Genomic DNA, 13292 nt, shown 5'->3' on the forward strand with positions numbered 1-13292 from the left:
GGGGTTCATATATAAAATTGAATTGTTCATGTTAATATTTCCCAGTCGTGTTTTTCAAACGTTATTCAAATAAACACGGAGTGTCAGCAAAAAAAATTAAAATATATAGAAAAAATTAAAAAAAAATTAAAGAAGAAAAAAAAAAGAGAAAAATTATATAAAAATTAAAAAATTATTATAAAAATAAGAATAAGAAGGAAAAAATTAAAATATAAAAAAAAAATATATGAATAAATTTTACAGTTAATTATATTTATTGGCAAATATAACACATATGTACATATATATATATAAAGCAAAATAAATAAATAAGAAATAAAATAATTTATTATTAATAAATGAAAAAAAAAATTAATAAGCTTATGACATAAAACACACAATATTTAAAAAAAAAAATAATAAAAATAAATTACAAAAAAATTAAAATTAAAATAGGTGTTGTTAAAATTTATTAAGCCTTTTAAACATTTAAATTTTTTTTCTCTGAATTATTATCATAATTAATTTTTTCAATTAATTATAAATATTTTATATTTAATAATAATAACCTCATAAATTATTTCAGTTTTTAATCAGTATTTCCTTTATCTTATTTAATATTTAATATTAATCATTTAAATATAAATAAATAAAATAAAATAAATAAAAAAGATAATTTACTTTAAGTATATTTAAAAATAAATTAATAATAATTAATTAATAATTATTTAATAATTAATTATAATAAATAATAATTGAATAAAAATTATAGTAATAATAATAATTATAAGAGTGCAATCTGAGTAATAACAAAGAGAACAAAATAACAAGAAAAATTATTGAATATTTTTTAATAAAAAAAAAAAATATTTTTTTGCAAAAATTAAAAGTGCGATATTAACGGTATATGAAAAAATTTACATATGTACACACATGTGTAGAAAATTAATCAGTGGGAATAAAGAGTAAAAAATATTAAGTAAACATTTTTTTTGTTTTTCTTCCAATAAATAAATAAATTTTTATTTTTACAATTATTTCACATTTTGGAGTTATTTAAATACATGTATACATAATATACATTCATATATATGTAAGTATATACACATAGAATTGGATATTAAATTTTAAAATAAAAATTGTGAATTTTTCAAAATTTATTTACATATTGTGAATATTTTAAATTGAATTTTTTTTTTATATGAAAATATCAAAGAGAAAAAATTTAATTTTTGACAGATGATTTTGACAAATTAATTTTGAAATATTAAATTTGAATTTAAATATTTTAGTAAAATGAATGAAGCAAATTCAACTAAAATTTTCTTTTATAAAAATATTTTTTTTTTTTTTTGATTATCTAGGCACCATTATAATTGTATTGCACTTTTATATGTACATACGTACATATATAATATATGCAATATATTAACATGCACATCAATATATATTATGTGTGTATGTACAAGTATAGTAATGTGAATTTATTAAAGTGCATTATGTAATAATTGGGTATTTATGTTGTATGCGCGCATAATATTATGAAAGTTTTTTTTTTTTGTTATTGTTGTTTTTTTTTATTTTTACTTATTTTTTGCAGTTTTTCTTTTCTGATTACTTAAATATTTTTTATATACACACATGCATAATATTATTATATTTATATATTTTTATGAACAATTTTTATTTCTTGTATTTAATGAGAATGAGAAGCAATAATAATTTTAATTTTAACTGTAAAAATATTTAGGACCAAAAAAAATATTTTTTTGGATTTAATTATTATTATTTATTATTAATTATTATTGATTATTTATTTTATTTGTTTAATTTAATTATTATAATTATTGATTTATTAAAAATTTTTGCAAAGTAATTGCAATAGTCGCTATAATAATTTAATAAAATTGGGAAAATGGAGTAATAGCAGACAATTCGAGAAAATAGGAATGAGTTGGAGGAAATAGTAGAGAAATAATTTGACTCAAATATATGATTTTAAAATAGAAAGATCGTATTTGGTGCATTATGACGTAATGACATGTCGCAAAATGAATTTTATGCTCAGATTTTACTAAAAGGGAATTAATTGGCTAATGCTTAAAATTGGTTAATTGTAAAAGATTTAAATATAGAACATAATTTAAAATGGTTGATAATGATTATATTTAATGAAATTTTATTGACTTTTTTGTCTTGATAGAAAAATTAATAGGGGCCGTTTAAAAGAATCAAATTAATAAACTTTTAAGGTTACAAGAAAAAAATTAATTATATTTAATGAGTTCGACATAAAACTCTTTATGAAGTTGTAATATCAACGCTTTTTTTATTTCTGTTTGTTAAGATTTTGTAATGTCAAATTGGAGTGCTAAATTCTTGTTCAATGTATTATTGATAATTCTGAGCTTACACTTTTAAATCAATAACCTCAACCACTACCATAGAGTTGTTTTAGAAATTCTTTTTATTTTATTTGAATTCTTCTAAAAATACGTGGAAATTGTAATTTTGCTTAAACACATAAAACAGCTTTTTATTGAATATCTCACACACTTGCACTGATTTTCTGTAACAAGTTCAATTTTCACTTAAAAAATTCAGAAGTGTTAAAACAAGAATATTGTTGAAGAGAATTTTACCACAACAATGACAAATCTATTGAGACGGAGAATCATAATTATTTTCGTATTATTCAATAAATTTTTACTTATGTGTCATATAAAATTCGATAGCCAATTATGACGTTTTGTGGTCATTTTGGGGAATTTTATATACTAAAATCATTTGATGAGTAATAATTTGAAATTTAAAAAAGGAAATCCAAGACCTTAAAGCTATTATAGTATAAAAATATGTAGACAAGTGGAAAATAAGTATTAGCAAAAACAACAATATTATATTGTAGAAATATAAATTTCAACAGTTTGATGGTAAACCACTGTGAAAGCGCCCTCAAATGTGTTTATTCGTATACAAAATAAATCAATTCAATTATTCCGAACAAAATTTCAGTATGGCACCACCTAACTATAGTATAAATAATCATACTTAATACTTAAATACTTATTTAATTTATTTTAATAACAATAATAAATTTTCGGAACATTTTAATATAAATTAATTTATTATTTTTTATTAATAAATATTTAATTTTTAATATTCAATTTATTATACATTAATATTTATGTTTTAGCTTCCTAAAAATTTCAATATAATATTTTATTTTTTTTTGTTATTGATTATTTTCCTACAGTGAAATACTATTATTTGTAACTCCTTACTATAAATCAAATTTTTTAATTTCTATCATATATTAAGAAGTTTTCAATATTGCTTCAAGAGAGTATTTTCATTATTTACTGTGTTATTAAAAACAATCTGGAAATGGGAGAATATAAGGCTTAATATGATGGATCAATTTCAGACGAAAATAGAGTGAATTCCAAAATGTTACCTAGAATATGTAACAAAAGAATAATTTGTTTCGCGGGTGTTTGATGTTTTGTAGTATTTCAGTGTTTATACACAAAAATTTCTTAATTTAATTATTTACGAACGATAACTACATCGTCCGAAACTGAAAAATTTGAAAATATTTACAGAACTTAAATTTGCAAGTAATGGAATCAAATTCTTAGAGATAAATTATTCTTTCTATATAATAATTCATCATCTTTAATTTTAGTATTTACGACAAATGAAATTTTTGTGGAATAATAATTTTAATTCAAGCAGTTAACCCTTTTCCGTGGACTCAACTGTATAGTGTTTAAAATATAAATTAAAAAACGCAATAATATAATAAAAATTTTAACATTTCCCTTTTTTTTACAAAAATTTCCTCTTTGTGGTATACATTTTTTTTTTCACTTTTTAAATTTGGTCTACATAGTACATTAAAATTCAATTGTAATATAAAATCTAATTAATTTATAAACAATTTCAATAAAATTTTAAATAGTTAATTTAAACTTCACATACAATCACACATAAGTGTAAGTGAATTTAAAGAAGTATGAAGAAGGAAAAGAAAAACAAAATCATTGTATTGTATGTTCGCTAAAACGAATGTCCGAAACTTTGATTAAATTTTTTTTCTTGCATATATTGTTGTTCTACTCTTCACTATATTGCACTGTAAATGCACACATAGTGTAGTAATAAAAAAATACACAAACAATTATACATGAATTGAAATTCGATATAAATTGTAAAACCAATGCGAAAAAAAATAACACACAACAAAACAAAACGATAAACTTAAAAAATAAAAAAAAAAGAGAAAAAATGAACGAAAAACAAAAAAAAAATTTAAAATTGTATCAGACAGAAGAGCTCATAAATTTCGATTTCCTTATTTTTTTCCTCCCCTTCTTATGTTTTCGATATTTTTTTTAATTTTCCCATCTTTTTTTTTTGTTACATATTATTACTCTGGTTTATTTTGTTACCGCATATACTCCATGGCATTATTCTTGTTTCCTTGTGTGTTTGTTCGTTTGTTTGTTGTTTAATATGCTAAAATTCTGTTTTATGTTTTTTTTGTGCAGTTGTGCTTGTATTTTTTCTCCTCTTTGCAAAACAAGATTTAAATTTGAAATTTAAATCCCAATTCTTTTTTTTTCATTAATATAACAGTAACATTTTTATTTAAAATAAAAGAAAAAGTTATCAGAGTAACACAGAATAAGCGGCAGCCACAGTAAAACCAAAAAAAAAAAATTTTAAGAAAAAAATCATAGAAGATCCGACCTCGTTTAACAAAAAAAAAAATAAAAAATTGATGGAGCAATGAAAAATAAATGTAAAAAAAAGGCAATAATTTTTTACAATGTTAAAAGCAGAAAAAAAACGCACCTTTTCCATCGCGTTGTTATCATTTTTCCAAAATGCAAAAAAAAAATGTAAAAACTGGACATGGAATCTTATGTACGTATGTATATATGTATATTTATGGGGAGACGGAAAGTAAGAAGAAACAAGACAAGAATATTTCAAGGTTGCTACAGTTTTCTGTTTTTTATCAGCTTGATTTTCTACTTTTTTTTTATTTCATATTATTATTGTTGTTGCTATTTTGAAAGCACGTAAATAACATTACGATCATCGCATACACACACTGTTGTACATGTTTATTACGTATGCGCTCTGATAATATAATGAATGCGAACGCGTTTAAAGTGATCGTTTATGTTAAAAAGTGAATTTGTTTTTTTTACTTTTAAATTTGAACCGCTCATTATTCACTTTGTTGTTCACAATTTGGTATACTAGATTTTGTGCTATTATACGAATGCTCGTGTCTATTTGTGTATGTACATATATACATACATGTATGTATATTTAATTTTTGTTGACGCGGAAGCGGATCATCTGGTTTTTATTTTTTTTTTTTGGTATGATGCAAAAATAAAAAAATTACGAAAAAAACAAATAACAATGAAATAAATTTCTGGAATTTGTTTGATTTTTTTTCTTATTCTTTTTTAGCACTTAAATTACAAAAAAAAAAAAAAAACAGCATTTTTAAATTCTTATTTTTTGTTTTGTTATTTTTTTTTTGTTATAACAGAGAAGGCAGCCTATAGCGATTGTAATTGTGTTTGTTTTTATTTTCTTTTGTTGCTTTTATTCTTAAGCTTCTGGCAATTCCGGCTGATTATGCTTGTACAACTTATCAGAAAAAAAAAGCAATAAAAAGGCAACAAAAAAATTTTATGATTTTTTTTTTGCTTTTTGTTTTTTGCTCTGAATAACTTTCGATTTCAATTCCAATTTATGGAATTTTTGTCGGATTCTAGTTTATTAAGAAAAATTTATTTTACTTTTTTTTTATTGGCTTGATATTGTAATAAAAAGTGTATTTTATGTGTACTTTGGATTCATCTTGTTTCTTGATTTTTCCTTTAATTTTTTTTACTTTTTTCTTTTTGGTTTTATAAGGAAAATGAGTCTAAAATTGTGTTCTTGTTTTTTTTTTTATTACTGTATTAAGACATTAAATTTTGTTCTATAATTGGGGCTGTGTTGGAAATGAACTTGAAAAAAATTTTATTATGGGATGGTATTTTATAAAATCGTAATTGGAATTGCCTATACAGAAAATTTTATTTGCAGATTAATTGTATTACCATAGCGGCTAATATAGAAATGAAGATTATTTGCAGAAAATTGAAAATTTTGCAAATTTCGGCTAATTTAACAAGCGTTTTATTCAGGTTCCTCGAGTAGATTGAAAATTTTATGAAAGGAAAGTAATATTATTGTTGATATCATAGAGGTCAAATTTTCTAGCAATTTGAAATTACATTAAATTTCTGTAAGTATCGATCTTTGAAAAGAGATTAAATTTTGAATCTAAGAGAAAACAATATCAAAATGGTTTATAATATTTGCAACTTCATCAAATTGGTCGGAGGAATTAAAAAAATTGAACATAATGACAGCAAGAACAGAATAAATGGCAATGAACTATTGCAAACTTTGACAAATAAAAATTGCCACTCAGTGCACTCTCTCTCTCTCTCTCTCTCTCTCTTTTTGAGTTTGTTGTTAAAACGAGCCTAAAATTGTCTTAATGAAAAAACCAAAGACATTTTTTGTATTTTGCTCTGAAATTATAGGAAATTACGGAATTTAAATAATTCCCTAATTCCCTATAGACTTATATTTAATCTACTTACACTAAACAACACTACTAACGGTAATTAATATATTTTATTAACCTTTTATCACCACTATATGTCATTAATTTGACTGACTAACATAGAAATTATTTTAAATAAAATATTTTTAATTATTTAAAAAAATCTGACAATTTTTATTAAAATGTCGGAACAAGTAGTTCTTGAACACTTAGTAAGAATGCAATACTGTGACAATGCAAATATTAAAAACTAAAACAAAAAAATGAGAGAATAAAATAAAAAAAAAACTTTAAAACTGCAAAATAAAATTTTTAAATATATCGAATTACGGGACTGCACCCTATAAAAAATTATAATTAATAAGCAATATAAAATCAGTCATTTAATTTAATTTAGTGTTATAGGTTTCTTATAGGCCTCTTATTTATTGTGTATTAAACTTACTTAATTTACTTAAGTAATTCTTATTTATTGAATAAAAAATATTAATTTTCGCTTGAAATTCTTAAGTTGGCACTGCTATTAATGGATTATAAGTAGACTATTTATTAACGATATTGTAATTTATTAGCTATAAGCAGTGTAGTAACTTTGCAGAATAACATTTTTGTGAGAGAGCGGGAGAGAAATGTTGTTTATGAAATGTTTGGGAGAGTTTTAATTTAAATTTGTGATTTAAAGCTGTCAGGTTCCTAGATTCTTACTTCTCTCAGTATCCGCATAAATTTCGAATAACTTTTTTAACCTTTCTAAGGAAACTATTCTTTCCATTTCATTTCTTTAATTTAAAAGCCATTCACTTTTAATTTATATGGCAATTTTCAAAGGATTTTAATTTTACTATAATTTTAATTCTTTTTCATTCACCTTGAATACCGTTATTCAATGTGTTTTATATAGAAACGTGTACAAAATTTTTGTGCGGCTTTTTAACAGAAAAAAAATCTGTTTGTTCAAAGACATGTTTTAAAAATTTTTTTTTTTTATTTGATTATTATAAGAAATTTATTAATAAACGCGCTATCATAAAATGTAATTTTAATTATTTTATTAATAAATTTTATTTTAAAATAAGAGAGAAATAAAACGAGTATTAAATAAATTAATGGAAAAAAAAAGACCGACCAAACCAAAAAAAAAACGCGTTCTTCTTCTTCTTAAATAATTTTTTTTTTAACATTAACAATTTTTATATGTGAAATTTTATAACATAACAACAACAACAACAACAAAACAACAGAAATAACATGAAAATGCGTTAAGTAAGGTTACTGTTATTAATATAAGCTATAATTAAATCGTATTATTAATTGACCATAATAAGCATTTTAAAACAAATTGAAAAATGAAAGAATTAAGAGAGAAACTTTTACGTTTTATATGAGCGAAGGAGTGGTGAGAAGAAGTAAATTCTTAATCAAATAATAGATTTGTTTAAGGAGAGGTTTTAAGAGAATTTCCAGCAAAATAGCTTAATTAGTCTTAAAACTAGAAATAAGACTACAAACTGAACAAAAACACATTGGGCCAAAACTTGGCCAATCGAATTTGGTTTGATTTGACGCATTCGAAATTCTAAAAAAATATTTATCAAACATTTTATTAATCTAAAATAAATTGTGGTAATGATGCGCCGCGACCTAAAAAATTTATTGTGTCCCTCACAAGCGCCTAATGTGCTGCCCACACCTCCCCACCGACACCAACTTTTTGATGTATCTCTGAGCAACTTTTCCGGGGAAAAGTTCCGCGAGAAACAACTTGCATTGACATGCTCAACAGCAAGGAGCCACCCTAACTTTTTCTTCTGTTATGAATCACGTTTCACACTCATTGAGAAGATCCATTGCGGTCTCTTCATGTCGTTGCGCATAGAACCAGAAAGATCTGTTAGTTCCTAAACCCAGTTCCTTATATGTTTTATGAGTCTGTAGTGCCCCGTTAGAATTCTCACGTGATTCCTCGGCATCTTTATGACATCGCCTTGAAGCGCTCTGGATAGTACCTGCCAAAAAGTTTCTTTGATAGTATCTATCTTGGATTGGTTGGTCCAACCCTGAAATTAATCAAGGATTACTTTTCTATTCATCATTAAGTGAAATGAGTATGAATTCGAGGACATTCACATTTGAGTAACATTGAGTACAATGTCAGGAATAATTCTGAGTTTTTAAAAAAAATTTGTTATGTTGGCAATATGATGCTCTAATATTTACTGTAAAGTTTCGATGTTGAGACAAGATCAAACTAGACAAACACAAATTTGAAATTTCATTTCTAAAATTTTTCTATTTAACAAGTTTTTTTTTCTTTCTTATCATAATGCCGAATATGAATTGGAAAATTATGTTTGAAAAAAAGAAAAGAAAAGCTAAATATATTAAAGAAACAAATGAAAATGCAAATGGAGAAAAGCAAGAAAACACAATAAAAATAAAAAGTTAAACAAAAGATGAGACGGCGACGACGACCCGACGATAACTACAACGACTACTATAATGCGGTTTTTCTGCAATGCGCATATAGAAACGCAATAATATACATTTTTTTGTTTTTTTGTTTTAACATTGAAACTCCGGATATCCGTCTCTCATTAGAAATAAATTGGATACCATGACGTATTTTCCAAATGTGCATGATCATATGTTACGGTATATGTTATGTGTATTAATAAACTATCGCCCCAATGGACCTACTGTCAGGAAAAAGTAATAAAAAAAAATATTAGCTACTATATTACATAATATATTTTTTTTTATATATTTCGAAAATAAAGTTGAAGAAAATAGTTTGAAATTTGTTAAAAAGAAGAATCATTCATTTTTTTAAATGTTAAATTTGCATATATAGGAAAAAGATATTAAAAATTCAATCTAGATATTTGGATGTGTGTGTTGTGGGCATAAATTACTTCTGATATTTGAAAAATGTACTTAAGAGGTGAAAGATTTTTAAAATTTTTATGAAAACGAGCAATTCCCAAATTTTCATTAATTAAATTCACAATAATTTAAGAGTTGACTTAACAGAGTAATTCTGATCAATTAGTTCTCTCATTTACCAAAAAGAGTACGTTAGTTTTTCTGTTTTTACTCATTTCTTTGGCTATGTCATGCTTCTATTCTGCTGTTGTATGAAGATGTTTTCATTATTTATTTCTATTCGCTATTTTTTGAAGTTGTTACCAAAAATGACCAACATTATTATGAAAAGCCCAAAGTTATTACCACTATTTGCAATATTTTTTTGTCTACTGAAACTCTTCTATTAAAAAATTTGATTGATTTTCATAACCAATAGCAAGATGCATCATACGTGCTATAAAATCAAAATTATTATCAATTACATAATTACAAAGTAGCTTATATAATGGGCCAAGCTGATTTATCATTATAGAATAAAAGAACATAAAGGTCATTTTTAAAATTCAAAAAAAAAAAATTCCAAATGACTACATTGTAAGCCTTACCTAATCAAATATTTTTTATCATTTTTCTTTAGAAATCGAAAATATACACAAACGTTCATACAATTCATCAATTCATTAAATTATAAACAAAAATCTGATGAGAGCACAACCTAACTGACCATCTGTTGTGTACATTTTCTATATTATTCAGGAAAATTATTTAGTTTATTAGTTCCAATAAATTTCTTTTACTACTCGTAATATAGTGTTTTACAAAATTATGAGCTTATTTTCAATTTAAACTTAGAAAAACGTAAGTGTAAATTTGGGTTTTAGATTTCTTGTAATCTAGTTTCTTGAAAAATTTTTTAAGCTGTTACTTTCGTTGGCAGCCTAAAATATTAAATCTCAAGAAATTCTATTGAATTCCCTAGATGTGGTCCAAAACGTTAAAGCACCTTTTAGTAATAGTCCGGTTTCAAACCCCTGACATTACAAAATCTATAGTTAGTTCAATGTTTTAATTAATTCAGAGTTCATACGGCTCGCCGTGTATTTCGATAGAGGTTATATAAAATTTCAACAAAATTTTCTTAATATGGTTCGGCCCAAGAACATCATCAATCTGACGATCATGTCAAACACGTCAATCACGTCATCATTCGCAAATGAAAGTCATATGCATATTGACAGTTTTGGTATTTTAAAGTTGACGGTTTTTTTTTCTTATCCGTTTTCCCTATTTACATCATCAGCTGAAGCAACTATTTTTAACGATTATTTTTTGTAAATTTAGTTACACAGAATAAATGCAAAAAAAAATCAAAACTTGACAATTACTTGCGTTAGCAACAAAAATTGGAGTTCATGAAGCTAGACTCAAAAAGTGTTAGAATTCTTGATCTTTACAAATTGTGTAAAAATGGCGTTCTGGAAAAGAGCCTTCGCTTTTAAAAATTATCAACAGTGTATAGTCAGCATGTAAAATTGGGTGCTATCACAGTGCCGCCCTTATTGCATGCAAAATGATCGGAAAAAATATACGAGAATAACAAAAATCTATGAATAAAATATAACGGTTTTCAAAATTTTGCAATATAATTTTTTTCGATTTTTTAATATTTTCTACTTATTAATTTTGTTTTTTTTTCGCGATGTCATGCATGATGCTGTTGTGGTGTGGTGTGCTACAATATAAGTTAGAGTTACCAGTAATGACAGGTTTTTTTTTGTTATTTGAATTTTTTTTTCTATACTTTTGAATAATAAATTCGTAAAAAATGAATTAAACATAAAGTATATTAAAAAAAAAATAAGAAAACTTGTAGAAAAGCAAAAAAAAAAATTCTTCTTGAAATTTTTAATGTTTTTAATGCTTAATGCATGCGCGCTTTTATATTGTAAGGTTGTGTATTTGGAATCACTGATCGGGTATAAAGTTATTCAATAGATAATTAATCACTTTAGAAAAAAAATTGTTTGTTTGTTTGTACAGGCAAGAAGAGAATTTATTGCTTCAAAACATAAAAGTTTTGTTTACATTTTCTCTTCTCCTTGTGTTCAGATGGGATTTTATTGTTGGTAGTTTTGATATGTTGCTAGTTTTATCGCACTTCAATAATATATTATAAATTGTCGTTGCAACATAGCATAGCATTATATACAGCCATTACTATTATAATCGAAAAGTACGAGGAAAGTTATGAAAATTTCGAATATTTTAAGTTATTTAGAAAATTAAGTAAGGCCAAGAACTGTATCCTATAAAGTTTATAATGTTTAGTAATTATGTTTAGGACAATGAGAGTTTAGAAGTCGAATGCTAAAATTTTTTAACATATTCTGAAATATCTCCTCTCGTGGCAGTCTACTATACTAAATCAAAATAATGTTTTATGAGGAAAGTTTAATGTTTACTACATCATTTAATTAAAGAATATTTTCTCTCTAAGAGGCAATTCAGAATGATGTGAAATTTTCTCTAATCCTAGGAATTACAATTTGAGTAAAAGTAGAAAAAATAACTCGTCAATTGTCGTTATAGGCTCAAATTCTGATATTATCTCCCACATAACACCGAATTACACTCGTATTTTTAATCGATTCGTACAATTTATTTAAAAAATTTTTAACTGCATAAAATTTCTTAATAAAATTTTTTAATTTTAATAAATTATGTTAATACGAGTAATGTTGTGTTTTCTATTGTACATTACCAATTCTTCAGAATAATTAGAATTTTTTCTTATATACAATTAGCATTTAATTAGATGTTATTTACAGAGCCAGAAAGATAGAGAAAGACAGAGATAGGGTGAATGAGACAGAGGAAAAAAAGAGGAAAATATTTGTAATGTTACAAAATATTCCAATAAATTATCAAAAGGTTTTCTTGTCTTATGTAAGAAAATATAATTTATTTGTCACGTTTAACAATTTATATACGCGCTTAATTAGTTTTGTATGATAATTTAAATTTATTTTTAATTAAAGATATTAAAATTTTTAAAATATTTATTTAATATATTATAATATAAAAATATATATAATAATCATCTAATTATATAATAAAATTTATTTTAGATTTCATTAAATGTAAGCATTAAAGACATTCTTTAAATCTACAAAAAAGGAATAAATGCTGCACGGGCGCCATTGGAATCTTGCTTCTAATTTAACCATCATTGAGTACATTAGTAAGCTATTGTTTTTTTACTCCCATTACATGCCCTTGACCTATTTAATGTGTTGTTATAAAGTCCAATACTTTCCTGTACGCAAACTTACATACCAAACAAAGCCTTATAGATGATCAAACCTTTAAAAAGGCGATCAAGTGTTTTATTTGAATTTTAATTGCAATTATTTCAATTTTTTATTTATTTGAATCGAGATTGCTAGTTGTGCCTCTGCTTTATTTTTTATACTATTTTGTAATATAAATTGTATATCAAGTATAATTGACAGCTCGTATTGTGGTTAATTCTAGAAATGCTTAAAAGTGTGCAAAGTAATTACATTGTAAAAAATTATAATTAATTTATGTTGTGGTATACATAAAACATTTCAGAATAAAAATATTTTAAAATATTGTAATAAAGTCTTACATAAGCAATAAATCAAATAAAATGTATAAAATGTTGAAATACCAATATAATATATAAAAAGAATAACTCCAGAAGCAATAATTATTTTGAAATTCACAAAAAAAAAACCTAATATAATCTTCACAATTGATTGATTTATTTATTTAA

General features: G+C 24.0%; 1 protein-coding gene across 2 annotated transcripts in view; it reads left to right on the plus strand.

Moving 5' to 3' along the window:
• Positions 1-695: 695 nt before the first annotated feature.
• Positions 696-13292, plus strand: part of LOC129613477 (U-scoloptoxin(01)-Er1a) — a 53218-nt gene continuing 40621 nt past the window's right edge. Inside the window, exon 1 of one of the 2 annotated variants that reach the window (XM_055527566.1) lies at positions 696-1072. The gene's annotated coding sequence lies outside the window, so the exon portion shown is untranslated. The remainder of the gene's footprint in view (positions 1073-13292) is intronic. The other variant, XM_055527567.1, reaches the window with a different exon arrangement.

Source organism: Condylostylus longicornis, unplaced genomic scaffold, assembly GCF_029603195.1.
Source record: "Condylostylus longicornis isolate FDR11 unplaced genomic scaffold, ASM2960319v2 ptg000084l, whole genome shotgun sequence".
Lineage (NCBI taxonomy): Eukaryota > Metazoa > Arthropoda > Insecta > Diptera > Dolichopodidae > Condylostylus > Condylostylus longicornis.